Genomic DNA, 16,130 nt, shown 5'->3' with positions numbered 1-16,130 from the left:
GAGCACCTGGGTGGCTCAGATGGTTAAGTGTCTGCCTTCAGCTCAGGTCATGATTCCAGGGTCCTGATATCAAGCCTTGCATTGTTCTCTTTGCTCAGTGGGGAGTCTACTTCTCCCTCTGCTTCTCTCTTCTGCTTGTGCACTCTCTCTTTCTGATAAATAAATAAAAATCATTTTTTAAATGTTTTGAAGAAATAGTGGCTAGAATTTTCCCAAATTTGAAGAAAAATATTAACTGGAAATACAATAAACTTAATGAATCCACCCCCACCCAAAAAATACAAAGAAACCCACACCTATGCAAACTGTGGTCAAATTACAGGTAAACAAAGAAAATCTTAAAGGAAGCCAGGGAATGAGAGACCTATATATATAGGAGGAAATTATATAAATCATAATATCCATTAGGAACAACAAAAAAAATGGTGACCAAAATTAAATGGATCAACAATGTAAGGTACACTGGGAAAAAATTAAAACTCTCAATTCAGAATTATATGTCCAAGAAAACTACCCCCCAAAAATCAAAAAAAAAAAAAAGGATTTACTTTTCTGCCTAAGAAGGAATAACAAGAGTCAATTACTTTGCATCCTGAAACAGCTAAAAATCCAGCCATTTATAAAATAATGACTGTTACACACTGGAAGTCAGAAAGTGCTGTACAGGGATTCAAAAATGGGTGGAAATAAAAATGGTGAGCGCTACAGTTGCTGAGCTTACTACCTTGAGTTTCTAGGCAACACCTAAAAAAGGGGAAATCAAGGCACAGATGATGATCTCCCTGAGCTGAAAAACAAGGAGTTAAAAGAGGCTAGCTAAGTTCATGGTGAAGATTATCAGAGATGAGGATGCTTCACTAAGGGCAAGCCCCTGAGATCTTAAAAAGGCTTCTTTGAGTCTTCATCAAAGTACAACAAACACCTGTGTATGAAGAAACTATCCAAAGCTTAGAAAAGACCACCCTAATGTAGTAGAGGGGAAAAAAACCTAGAATCTCACAGGGGGCTTGGAAGTGTATTTTACAACTGTCAGAGTGTAAAATATCATAATTGATAGGACAATGACAAGACTGATGGGACACTCAGAAGGCTATTACTTCAATATTGCTTCATTGTATCTAATAAAGCTAAAATACAACCTTGAAACAAGCAAACAGTTTCCAAATAACTGTGTCCCAAAGTAAAGCTCAAGAATATATATAGGAGGGGCGCCTGGGTGGCTCAATTAAGCCACTGCCTTTGGCTCAGGTCATGATCTCAGGGTGCTGGGATCGAGTCCCGCATTGGGCTCCTTGCTCAGTGGGGAGGCTGCTTCTCTCGCTGCCTGCCTCTCTGCCTGCTTGTGTGCTGTCTCTGTCAAATAAATGAATAAAATCTTAAAAAAAAAAAGTATATAGGGGATAAAATACAAAAGTTTCCAGCATTCAGAATAACTATTTAAAGATATGAATTTACTGTCTTTGTATTACCTGTAAAATGACTGTTTCTGTATATTGTCTCTGTTCCTTTGAGGTCTATGATACTTTTTCTTTCTTTGCTTGGAGAATCCCTATTAATATTTCCTGTGGGGCTGGTTTGGTGATCACAAATTCTTTTGGTTTCTGTTTGTCCTGGAAGGTTTTCATCACTCCTGTTTTGCATGACATCCTCCTGGATAAAGTATTCTTGCCTGCATATTTTTTTCTCATTTAGCACCTTGAATATATCATGCCAGTCCTTTCTAGCCTGCCAGGTCTGCTGCCAATCTACTGTTCTACCCTTGTAGTTTATAGACCTCTTGTTCCAAGCTGCTTTCAGGATTTTCTCTTTGTCTCTGAGATTTGTAAGTTTTACTATTATATGTTGGGGTGTTGACCTATTTTTATTGATTTTAGGGGGTTCTCTGTGTCTCCTAGACTTGGATGCCTGTTTCCTTCCCCAGTCTAGGGAAGTTCTCCACTGTAATTTGCTCCAATATACCTTCTGCCCCTCTCTCTTCCTCTTCTTCTGGGATCCCAATTATTCTAATGCTGTTTCACTTTATGGTGTCACTTATCTCTCAAATTCTCCCATCATGATCCAGTGGTTATTTATCTCTTCTTTTCTCAGCTTCTTTATCCTCCATCATTTAGTCTTCTATATCACTAATTCTCTCTTCTGCTTCATTTATCCTAGCAGGTAGAGCTTCCATTTTTTATTGCATCTCACTAGTAGCCTTTTTTATTTTGACTTGGTTAGATTTTAGTTCTTTTATTTCTCCATAAAGGGATTCTTTAGTGTCTTCTATGCTTTTTTCAAGCCCAGCTACTTTTTTTTTAAGATTTTATTTATTTGACAGAGAGAGATCACAAGCAGGCAGAGAGGCAGGCAGAGAGAGGGGAGGAAGCAGGCTCCCTGCCGAGCAGAGAGCCCGATGCGGGACTAGATCCCAGGACCCTGAGATCATGACCCGAGCCAAAGGCAGCGGCTTAATCCACTGAGCCACCCAGGCGCCCAGCCCAGCTACTATCTTTATAATCATTATTCTGAACTCTAGTTCTGACATCTTATTTACGTCCATACTGATTAGATCCCTGGCAGTCAGTACTGCCTCTTGTTCTCTTTTTCCAGGTGAGTCTTCTCTCTTATCATTCTGTCCATAGAAGAATCAATAAACAAGAAAACAAAATACTAAAATGGCAACAACAACCACAGAGAAATAGACACTAAACAAATCAGAAGAGACCCGAAACAGAAAAAAAAATTTATAAGAGAGAATATGAGACAGGTGAACCGAATAGAGCAATACACTGGGTCCTGTGTATTTCAGTCTGTTTGTTAGAAAACTAGATCCCAGAATTTTAAAGAAAGAAAAATTCACATATGTACAAAAATAAAATTAAATACAAAGAAAGGATAGAACAAAACTAAAAATGAAAATTAAAAGATGAGAAAAAACAAAAGAAAAACAACAACAAAAAAGGGAGGGATATAAACAGACAGGAGAACAGAACAGAGCAATACACTTATCTTCTGTGTGTATTTTTGTCAGTTTTTAGAAGAAGCTACATCTAGAAATTGTAAAGAAAGAAAAACTTCTATATATGTAAAAATAAAATTAAATACAATGAAAAGATAGACTATAACTATAAAAATGAACATTAAAAAGATTTTTTAAAAAGAATTGATAAAATAAGAAATTGGTTGAAAAGGAAAGAGGAAAAAAATTTTTTTAAATTTGAATTGAAAGACTAAAGAATCCTGGGGAAAAGGCCATGAATTCTATATGCTGTATTCCTCCAAAAGAAACAGTCAATAAACCCAAAAGACAACCAACAGAATGAGCGAAGATATTTGCCAATGACATATCAGACGAAGGGCTAGTATACAAAATCTATAAAGAACTTATCAAACTCAACACTGAAAAAACAAGTAATCCAATCAAGAAATGGGCAGAAGATATGAAACAGACATTTCTCCAAAGAAGACATACAAATGACCAATAAATACAGGAAAAAATGTTCAACATCACTTGGCATCGGGGAAATGCAAATCAAAACCACAATAAGAAACCACCTCAAACCAGTCAGAAAGGCTAAAATTAACAAGTCAATATTTGACAGATGTGGATGAGGATGCAGAGAAATGGAACCCTCGTACACTGTTGGTGGGAATGCAAGCTGGTACAGCCACTCTGGAAAACTGTATGGAGGTTCCTCAAAAACTTGAAAATAGAGCTACCCTTCAACCCAGCAATTGCACTACTGGGTATTTATCCACAAAGATACAAATACAGTGATCTGAAGGGGCACCTACACCCAAATGTTTATAGCAGAAATGTCCACAATAACCAAAAATTGGAAAGGGCCCAGATGTCCATTGACAGATGAATGGATAAAAAAGATGTGGTGTATATATAATGGAATACTATTCAGCCATCAAAAAAATTAAATCTTGTCATTTGTAATGATGCAGAGAGTACTAGAGGGTATTGTGTTAGGTGAAATAAGTCAATGAGAGAAACACAACTATTATTTGATCTCATTGATATGTAAAATTTAAGAAAAAAACAATATATCATAAAGGAATAGAAGAAAAAATTTAAAAAGAGATGAAACCAGAGAGGGAGACAAACCATAAGAGACTCTAAATCATAGGAAACAAACCGGGGGGTTGCTGGAGGGGAAGGAGGTAGAGGGATAGGGTTACTAGGTGACAGACATCAAGGAGGACATGTGATATAATGAGAACTAGGTCTTATATTAGACTGATGAATCACTGACCTCTACATCTGAAACCAATAATACATTATATGTTAATTAACTGAACTTAATTTTTTTTAATAGGAGAAAAATAACAAAACATTTGCTGAAAACAAAAAAATAATAATAATAATAAGTTTCCAGCACTCAACAAGATAAATTTCACTACGTCTGGCACCCAACCAAAATATATCAGACATGTAAATAAGCAGGAAATTGTGGTTCATGAGGAGGAAATCAATAGACACAGACCCAGAAATGAAACAGAATATAGGATAAATAGGCAAGAAATCTTTAAAAGATTTATGACAACTATATTCCATTAGTTGAAGAAGTAAAGGGAAAAATCAAGCATATTTAGAAATAGAAAATATAAGAAAGGCCAAATCAAAATGTTAGTGATGAAAACTTCAATGTCTGAGATGAAAATTATACTGGATGAAATTAAAAGTAAATTTAACACTGCAAATAAAAAGATTTATAAACTTGAATACCTGGCAGTAGAAACAATGCAAAATGAAACACAAAGGGGAAAAAAACAGAAAAACTAGCTGAACAGCAGTGATGTTATTATTCCAAATATTGTGATAGTTATAAACCCACAAATCTAAGAATCTCAAAAATAACCAAACAGAAGAAAAATGAAGAAAATCACACCAAGGCATTATCATAATTTCATTCATGCTCATAACCAAAGGAAAAAATCTAAAAAGACCCAGAACAAAAATTACATACAAAGAAACAAATATCAAAATGACTATAAGTGTCTCGTGACAAGTAATATAAACAGGGAAGATTGGAGCAATATCATTAAAGGAAAAAATGGCAACCTGGAATCTATACCAATTGAAAAATACATTGCAGGTATCATTAATAAAATAATATCAGATACAAATCCAAGTCTATACAGAAAAATTAAGAGCACAAGGAATAGTAAATATAAGAAAAATGGAAAAGACTATTATCTTCTTTTTAAGATCTCCTTAAAAATAATGGACTCATTAAAAAAATATAAAATAACTGACTCATTAAAGTAATAATAAAAACAGTGCATAGTGAGGTTTCATGATATATATAGAAGTACAATGTGACAATAGCACAAAGCATGAGAGTGGAAAAATGAAACTATAATATTGTAAGATTCTTTTACTATATGTGAATGATATATTGTTTGAAACATTTTGATAAGGATATATACTACAAATCCTAAAGCAACCATTAAAATAACAAAACAATGTTATAGTTAATATGCAAAGAGAGGAGACAAAATAGAATTATAAAATATAAAAATTTGTCTAAAAGAAGGAAGTAGATGACACAAATACCAAGATGATATAAATAGCAAGACAATAGATTTAAATTTAATCATAGTAATATTCACATATTAATATGTTAAGTATACTGAAATATAAACTGTTTATACAAAAGAAAAGGCAGAGGATGTCAAATGGGATTTAAACATAACAAGACACAGGTGCATGAGGCTTACCAAAAAACCACTTTGAATTTAGAGACAATTAAATTGAAATGAAAGAATGAAAAAAGATATGTCGTGCTCCTACAGATTATAAGAAAGGTGAAGTAGTTATACTAATTTCAGACAGGACAGATTTAGAGGAAACACTATTATCAAGGATAAAGAGGAATACTTCATAATAATTAATCAATTCATCGAGAAGCTGTACAAATCCCAACAAATCCCAAAGGTTTATGTACCTAATAACAGAGGTTCAAAAAAGCAGCAGCAAAACTTGTTAAAAATAAGGTGAAATACTAAATCCATGATTATAGTCAGAGTTTTCAACAACCCTCAGTAATTGAAAAAACAAGGGGACAAAAAGTAAGTAAAGATATAGAAGAGTTGAATAACACTACCTACTAACATAAGACTTAACTGACATTTATAAGATAATCCACCCAACAAGAACAGAATAAATTTTTCATTCAAATGCATACAGAACATGTACTAAGATGGACCATATTCAAGACAATAAAACAAGTCTACATAAATTTAAAAGTACCCAAGTCATACAAAACGCATTCTCTGACTACCATGGAAGCAAATTAAAAATCAATTAACATGAGGATCTCTAAGTGATGAGAAAAATACTGCCAACTAAGAATTCTATATCCAGCAAAGCTCTTATTCAAAAGTGAAGAAAAAATTAAAACATTCTTCTATAAACAAAAACCTGGGAGAGTTATTCATTACTAGCAACCTGTCCAACAATACTAAAGAAAATACTTCAGACTGAAAAAAAAAAAATTGGATAGCAACACAAAGAAATAAAGAGCACCAGTAAACGTAAATATAACATTTTAGAATAGTATAAATGTAACTATTAAATGTAGCTCCTTTTCTTCCTGTTTGATTTCAAAAAGACAGTTGCAAAAACCAGTAATTATAAATTTATGTTAATGAACACACAATGTTTAATGATGTAATTTGTGACAATAATAGCATAAGGGAGGGAAGAACAGAGCTATATAAAAGCAGTTTTGCATACTATTGAAATCCAGTTGGTATTAATCTAAACTGTATTGTTATAAATTAAGATACTAACAGTGCACCCCCAGGGCAATCAATAAGAAAATTACAAAAAATATATTTTAAAAGAAATTAAAAGTGAGTTTAAAAGATACAGTAGGAAATTTCTATTTGATACAAAAGAAGGCAATAGTGGAAGAACTGAGAAAAAAATATATAGAAAATAAATAGCAAAATGGTCACATAAATCCTACTTTAGTACCTATTGCATTAAGTATAAATGTATTAAACTCTCCAGTTGAAAGGTAGAGATTGGTAGGATGGGTGTCTATTTAAGTGACCCAACTATATGCTGTCTATAAGAGATTCACTTTAAATCTAAAGGCATGGGGAAAGTAGAAGAATGGGTAAAGATATACTATGCAAATATCAACCAAAGGACAGCTGGAGTGGCTAAATTAGTATCAAGGAAAAATTGACTAAGTAAAAAAAATGTTACCAGAAAACAAAGAAAGATGTTTTTTGATACAAGGCTCAATTCACTAGGAAGATATGATGATTATAACCATATATGCAGCTAACAGCAGAGTGAAAAGTACATATTTAGGCAAAGCTGACAGAATAGAGGGAGAAATTGACGATTCAACAATAGTTAGGAGACTTCCATATTCCACTTTCAGTAACAGGTAGAACAACTAGGCAGAAGGTTAGTAAATAAATAGAAGACATGAACAACACAACAAACCAATCAGACTTAACAGACATCTACAAAGCATCCTACCTATCAACAGCAAAATATGTACTCTTCTCAAGTTCACATGGAACATTCTGAAGAATAAACTATATGCCAGGTTATCTACAAATCTTCAAAATTCTTTAAAAATCAAAATCACAAAAAAATTTTTTTAAAAATCAAAATCATGCAGAGTATATTCTCTGACAACAATATAATGAAATGAAAAGTCAATAATAGAAGGAAATTGGGGACTTTATAGATACGTGGAAATTAAGCACTCTAGCCAATGAGTCCAAAAAAATTACAAAAGAAATTAGAAAATGTTTGATATGAATGAAAGGAAAAGACATCACACCAAAACTTGTGGGATGCAATAAAAGTAGGGCTCAAAAGAAAATGTATAATTGTAAATGCCAATAGTAAAAAAGAAGAAAGGACCCAAATCAATAACTTGACCTGTCACCTTAAAAGTAGAAAAAGAAACTAAAAGCCAAACTAAACCCAAGCAAGAAGAAGGAAGAAAATATTTAATAAAGATTAGAGGAGAAATAAATGAAATGGAAAATAGGAAAACAACAGAGAAAAATCAATGGAACCTAAAGTAGTTTCTTTGGAATGATCAACAAATTAACAAATTTTTAGCTAGAAAGAATGGGGAAGAAAAAACACCTCAAATTACTAAACCCTGGGCACCTGGGTGGCTCAGTGGGTTAAAGCCTCTGCCTTTAGCTCAGGTCATAATCCCAGGGTCCTGGGATCGAGCCCTGCTCTCTGCAGGGAACCTGCCTTCCCCCTGGTCCCCATCTGCCTCCCTGCCTACTTGCAATCTCTGTCAAATAAATTTTTTAAAAAATTACTAAACCCAACAACAAAAGAGGAGACATTACTATAGTCCTCACAGAAATAAAGAGGATTCTAAGTAAATGCTAACAAATTGCATGACCTAGATAATGCCAGTACCATCCTGAAAAAAAGACCTGATAAAAGTTTCATAAGAAAAAACTACAGGGGGTGCCTGGGTGTGGCAATTGATTAGGTGGTCAACTCTTGGTTTGAGTTCAAGTCATGATCTCAGGGTCATGGGATCAAGCTACAGGTCAGGCTCTGTGCTCAGCATGCAGTGGGCATGGGACTCTCTATCCCTCTCCATCTTCCCCTCTCCCCTCTCTCTAAAATAAGTAAATAAATCTAAAAAAAAAAAGATAAAAGAAAAAACTACAGACAAATGTTCCTTATGAATACAGATATTAAAATCCTCAGCTAAATATTATCAAACCAAATCCAGTCACATATAGAAAAGATTATACACCATGAACAAGTAGGATAAATACTACCAACTTTGATAGTATTAAAATGTAAAGTTTTGGAATGTAAAGTTGGTTCAACACACAAAAATCAATGTCATACACCATATTAACATAAGCAAAAAACTCCTGATCACCTCATCAGATACAGAAAAACCATTTGAAAAAATCCAAAACACCCTTTCATGATTAGAACAGTCAACAAACGAGGACGAAAAAGGAACTTCTTCAACCTGATAAAAGGCATTAACTAAAAATTCAGCTAATGTCATTTTTGGCAGTGAAAGACTAAGGGCCTTCCCCCTAAAATCAGAAACAAGTTTAATAAGCCCATTCTTATCATTCTACTGAATATTGTACTTGAAGTTCTAGCTAGACAAAGCAAGAAAATTACTAACAATGACATTTGTGAGAGAATAAAATACAGTGAAATTTAACAAAAGAAGTATAAGACAAGTACACTGGAAACTATAAAACATTGTTGAATCAAAGATCTAAAGAACTAGAAAGACATCTATATTAACTAATAGATTGCAAGACTGAGTATTGTTTGGAAGGCAATCTTTCTCAAGTCAATTTATGGATTCAAAACCCATCAAAATCCCAGCAGACTTTTTGGACAACCTGATTCTAAAATCTGCATAGAACTTCGAAGGACCCAACACAGACAAAACAACCTTGAAAATTAAGTACAAAATTGAAAAATTCACACTTCTGAGTTCAACACTTATTACATAGCCACAGGAACCAAGACAGTGTGGTACTGACATAAGGATAAAAATATAAATTAATGGAAAGGAATCCAGAGCCCAGAAATAAAGCCTTATATTTATAGTCAATTGATTTTTGACAAAGACATCTAGAAAATCCAATGAAAAAGAAATAAACTTCAACAAACCGTACTGAGAAAATTACATATACACATACACACTAAAGAAAATTATTTGAGCCCCTGCTTCACACAATGCATAGAAAATTAACATAAAATGGACACATAACCAAAAAAAAAAAAAAGAGAGAGAAAAAAATCCACCTAAATGTAACAATCAAAAGCATAAAATCCTGCAAAGAAAACAGAGGAGTAAAGCTTTGTGAAACTGGGTTAAGTAAAGCCTTATTGGATACAACATCCATGTTGGGGTCTGTTATCAAAGGAACGAGACTGAAACAAAGTGAAAGTTATGCAAAGCCTTATTCTATACCAAGCAATAGAAGTTAGAATGACCGGCCAGGGGAACGAGACTGAGACAATGTGAAAGTTATGTGAAGCTTTATTCTATGTCAAGCATTAGAAGTCAGAATGGCCGGCCAGGGCCGCCTCCGAAGAGAGCGACCCCCTCCCGATCTCACAGGCTGGTTTTATAGGGCATAAGCTCAGACCCAAGGTAAGTGACTTCTATTGTTAAGGTGTTTACTCCCGGAATCGATACCTGGAACCATACCAGGAACTACCGGGGCGTTTATTCCTGGAATGAAGTCCGTGGATGTAAACAACAATATGGCTACCTGGGCAATATGGAGTCGCTCTGGCTAAGCAGGCCCTAATAGTTAAACAGGTTTTGACATTAAATTGGCCCTAACAATCCAAAGTACAAGTGACAGAAGAAAAAAGATACATTGGATTTCCTCAAAACTCGAAAACCATTGTGCATGAAAGGACACCTTCAAGAACCTGGAAAGATAACCCAGAAAATAAGGGGAGCAATGTAGGTCTAATAAGGTACTTCTATCCAGAATACATAAAGAATTTACACAACTTGGTAACAAAAAGACAAATAAATCCCTCCCCAAAAAAAGACAAATAACCCAGTTTGAAAATGGCAAAAGATCTGAATAGACATTTTATTTCCCCAAAGAGGATATGGTCAAATAAGGCAATTAGTCAACAAGCACATGACAGGATGCTCAAGGTCATTAGCAATCAGGGAAATACAAATCAAAACCATAATGTGATACCATTGTCACACCCACTCCGATGGTTCTGATCAAAGTAATAGAGGAAAACACAAGTGCTATCAAGAATGTGGAGAGGGGCGCCTGGGTGGCTCAGTGGGTTAAAGCCTCTGCCTTCGGCTCAGGTCATGATCCCAGGGTCCTGGGATGGAGTCCCACATCGGGCTCTCTGCTCAGCAGGGGGCCAGCTCCCCCCCCCCCCACTCTGCCTGCCTCTCTGCCTACTTGTGATCTGTCAAATAAAATCATATATATATATATATATATATATATATATATATATAAAACAAAGGATTTGTATCTAGAATACAGATCTTACAGATCAAAGACAAATAGCTTAATTTTTAAATTGCCACTTTCCCAAAGAAAATATATGAGTAATGTAACAGCACATGAGAACACTCTCAACATCACTAGTCACTGAGGAAATACAAACTAAAACTCCAATGACATACCATGCCATACCCACTAGAATGGCTAAAATTAAGAAGAATGAGTACATTAAACGATGGCAAGAGTTTGCATCAGTTGTAACTGACTCTCTTATACTGCTTGTGGGAAAGCAAAATGACACCACCAGTCTGGAAAACAGTTGGGCAGTTTCCTAAAAGGTTAAGCATAACATCTACCCTATGACCACCCAGCTACACCACTCCCAAGTACTAAACCAAGAAAAATCAGTGTGTATCCAAATAAAGACTAGGACATGAATGGCATCTTTATTTGTAATTGCCAAAGTCTGGAAAATCACAAAACGTCCATTACCAGGGGAATCAGTAAATGATGGTATATTCATAGGATGGAGTGCTACTTGGTGATTTAAAACAATGAACTATTGATACATGCAATGGGGGATGAACCTTGAAATAATTACACTGAGTGAAAGAAGGAAGACAAAAACAGAGTCCTACTGTACAACCCCATTTATAGAAAATTCTGGACAATGCATAGTAATCTGTGGTGACAGAAACCGGTTTATTGGTTACCCGAGAATGGATTACCAGGAAATGTGAAGAAATGCGTGGTGGTCACAAATATGTTCCTTATTCTGATTGTGGCAATGGTATCGTGGTATGTCAAAACTCGTAAAATTATACACTTAAGGTAGGAGCCATTTATTTTATGCAATCACACCTCGGTAAAACTGGGGAAAATGGGCAAAAAAAGATTATAGGTCCTCTTAAGTAAGTGTACCATCTCCATAACCTATTTCCTTGATCATGTCAGATCACACTCATAGGAAATGCGTGTTTCCTTCAGGGAACACGTTCCTTGTTCCAATCCATTCTCCATGTTTTTCAATAAAATTGCTATCCACCTTCAGAAGTGACAAAAGCCGAAAATAGAGACTACCCTACATGTACACTTGAAGGATCTCTTTTTATGTAAGACAGGAACTTCCTTTGTCTTGGCCCTGAAATCCATCCTGTGTCTGGCAAGGACCTGCCTGGAGATACTCTGAGCCTGAAGATCCTCTCTGGTGGAAAGCACGGAGGCAAGCTGTGGATCTGGTGAAAAGAGATTTGACTTCCACACCTGGAGAGGAAGCGGATCCTCGCAAGAGCTGAAACATGGAAACTACTAGAGACAGCAGGAAAACTTTCTGCTGAAAATACTGATCAGTCCAGAGAGCTGTGCAGGGTTAGCAAGCAAAACTGCCCACCGTTCCATCCTCCTCCTACTCTGCTGCCTTTGACCGCACCCGGCGTCAGCATTGCCTCCTACCAACAGTCAGAGAGCTGCGGACCCATCAGTACAGAGAGGAGAAGACGGGGGTATGTGGGGATCCCCTTGGAGAAGTTCTCGCTGTTATTTCCTTGTTCTAAATGGAATGCAAGATTCCTCCCGGGGACATCATGGCCCTCTCCCTGGAGCCTATTCCACAGTGATCCATTGTCCTCCTTCTATATAGTCTGGAGACAGAAAATCCCAATAGCTCTAAGGCAAAATTACATTCACCCAACTCATCAAGCCCGCACTTGTCCACGCAAAGTGTTTCCTGGCCACGTGACTGCTCAGGAAGAGGCACAAGGCCCCACCTGTGACTAGTGAGGCAGGTAGGCTAGTGTGGCAGGGTCTCCTAGGAAGAAAGCCATTTCTGCTCATTCCTGCAACGTACACTACATGGGTGCCCACAGTGTATCGAGAAGGTGAAATATAGGAAACCCGTCTTTGACCAGATGGGGCCTAATCCCTGGCCTCAATCCCTGGGCTCTCTGACATGTCCAAGGTGAACTATATGTTGCTGCCTCTGGAGGTGCAGGGCAGGAATTTGAGGCTCAGAAACGTGGCAATGGCAAGCACACAGGCACCTCCACGGGAGGCCCAGAAGGCTGGCAGGACAGACCAGAACAGCCCTTGCTGTCTTTAAAAACACTAAGCCACTGAATTTGCATATCAGTTATCTGACTCAATAAAGTCTGGGAGGTGGGGGGGGGGGGGGTGGGAAACAGAAACAACCCCAGAGAAAAGTAGACAGAAGACAGGAATTGACACTCAAAAAAGAAGAAACAGCAATGATTCAAATCCCAGACTATAAAAGGATCATCATCCTCATTACTAATTAAGAAACAGAAATTCACGGAAACGTAACTCACCATTTAACATCCATCAGACCAAAAAATAATAATCGTAAAGTTAACGATACCCAAGTGTCGAGCAAAAGGAACTCTTTCAAATGGTAATCAGAATATACATTCTTATATCCACTTGGAAAAAGAGTCTGACATTACCTTGTAAAGTAGAACACGTATACATTCTGAGACCCAGGAACTGCTCTGCTAGCTCATACCTAGAGCAATTCTTACTCAAGTGCATCAGAAGAAATGTATAGGTGATCTCCTACCAGCAGGGTTTTAGCAGCAGGAAAGAAAACAGAACTGGGAAGAACAAAATGGCCATTGTCAGGAGAGAGACTAAATACAATAAGGTTTGGTTACACGGTAGAACACTACGCAGCAGTGAAAATGCTACACGTTTCCCCATGAACGAACTCAAAAATAAAACAGCAAACAAAAAAGGCAAACCCTAAAAAACATTCAAAATGAAACGTGTTGGGTAGAGACACCACCGCCAAGCACAGTGTTAGCCAGTACTCCCTGGCGTAGCCGTGCTGAGCACCCATGGCCTCCTCTCAGCCGCCTGTGCCCACATCACACCAGTTGTTAAATATTTTGAACGTTACCCCTCCAACCATCTGTGAAGAAAGCAGAGGTCACATAACCACAAAACCCAATTCTTTCCCATTTGGCGAAAGGAATGAGATGTGGGGAACAAAGGCTTGAAAGTTAAAGTTATTGGTAATGTTCTCTTTCTCAGACTTGTCTGAGAGTACCTATTTCTCATTTTATTATTTTTTCATTCTAGACACATTTGTGTGTGTGTGTGTGTGTGTATGCATGTGTGTGCACTCACGTGTGCTCTTTTGTTTGGGGGTGGTTTTTTTCTCCACGTGAATACATGTATGTGTTTCTGTACATTCTTCTGTTCACATATCTCAGGGGATAGCCAGCCTCCAAGATGGCTCCCCACCCCACCCCAGTCTTGCTATCTGGCATCCGCTCCCTGCTGTGTGTTCCCTCCCACAGTAAGTACAGCCAGCTCTCACTGCAGAAATGACCCTGTGTGGTTTCCACATGGTGGTCACAAAAAGTAAATTCTCACCCATTCTGAGAGAAGCCAGAGGTCACGCTGTGAGGAAGTCAAACAGCCTGGGATCTGGGCAGTAAGGAACCGAGGCCTCCCGCCTACCACCAGCAACAACTGGGCAGCCATGTGAGTGAAAAACATCTTGTGACTGGATCCTGCTGGTCCTAGGAAAGCCTTCAAATGACAAATGTCAGCTCCGGCTGACATTTTAACTGCTATTCCCTGAGAGGAGACACCCTGAAGCAGGACACTATCAGCTGGGTCGTCCCCTAATTCCCAACCCACAGAAAATGGGTAGAGATAATAAATGGTCACTGTGTCCAAAACATCTAAGTGTTGGGGTGGTTTGTTATGCAGCAGTGGGTAACTAATAGATTGGGGATCGTGGCAGAGAAGGGCTACCAAAACCGAAACCGACAATGAGAGAGAAGCTGTGCGCTTGGCAGCGGGCAGCACCCCACAGGACTTTGAAGAGGGTTAATGAGAGCCTAGAGGGCTTGGAACAAACTGTCAGCAAAAGCTGGTGACATTTGAGGAGGCTACCTGTGAGGGCTTCAAGGAAGCAGAGGAGACTCTTCTTGGAAACAAGAGGTTGTGTAGCGGTGGAAAGTTGATGATCAATACCGTCATCGACAGAACGTGGAGCATATAAACATACCTCGTGAGCTGAGTGACAGAACTGGATTCTGAAGGTGCACTGATTTTCTTCTCACTGCTCAGACTAAAATGCAGCAGGGCAGAGATAAGCCAGAGGAAGGACCATGAAACAGGAAGGATCCAGGAATGGTTGCCTTTGAAACCCCAGCTCCCTGACATCTCCCCAAATGGAAAGGATGCTAAAATTAAGAAATGGGCTTCTGGGAAAAGAACAAATCCAGGGCCCTCTCAAGAAAATGGGGTCTAAAGATGAAGCTGGGAGTGGAACTGAAAAATCCTTCATTAGGACCTCAAAGAACAGTTCAGCCCCGCACTGTCTGGGACTTCTAAGGACTTTGAAGGTGTTGCCTTTCTGACTCTCAGTCAGTAGCAGCCTAAGGTAGAGATAAAGTCTTATCTGGAAGAGATTTGTGGGTGTGGTTTTCATCCAAAGAAATAAACCCACTACGGCAGGAGACCCCCTAAAAACTTTAAGAGGATTGCTGTGGCAGAAACACCACCAGCTTGGGCTGAAAGGGCAGAGACAGTTCAAAATGAAAAGTAGACTTTGGACCTCAAACATCTACAGACAGGAAGACTGGGAAACTACTTGGTTGCAAGCATAGGCTGCCTCTCGTGGGAAAGGAAGGATGATTCAGGTAGAAGTGAGAGCCAGACGGCAAAGCCAAAAGGCAAAGAGACTCATTCCAAGGCAGGAGTCAGACTGAGTCCTTTTAAAGTAATTTTTTTGATGTATCCCAATGGATTTCAGAATTGCTATGGGCCAGTGACTCTACGTGACCCCCTTCTCCCCGCTTTTTGGGTAGCAATCTCTACAGCAGCTTTCCTGTGCCCACTGCCCCACCATTGAATACTGGGTGTGTAAGAGGCAAACAACTTGTCTCTTTACCTCACAGATCTTCAGGCTGTTGAGAAACTGGCCCTGAGTAGCCCCACAGTTGGGCCTAATTTAAATAATGAGATCCTGGGATTTGGGGTTTGGTTTTTTGTTTTTTTGTTTTGAAGACATAATTTAATGGGATGAGACCCTTAGTAAGGGACCTTGAGGAGAGAGGAGTACATTTTGCACGTGGGAAGGGAGTCACTGGAGGCCGGAGGGTGAACTGCGGTGGCCAGTTTCCAAG

The sequence above is a fragment of the Meles meles genome, chromosome 12 (assembly GCF_922984935.1).
Source record: "Meles meles chromosome 12, mMelMel3.1 paternal haplotype, whole genome shotgun sequence".
NCBI lineage: Eukaryota > Metazoa > Chordata > Mammalia > Carnivora > Mustelidae > Meles > Meles meles.
This window is presented reverse-complemented; position numbering follows the sequence as displayed.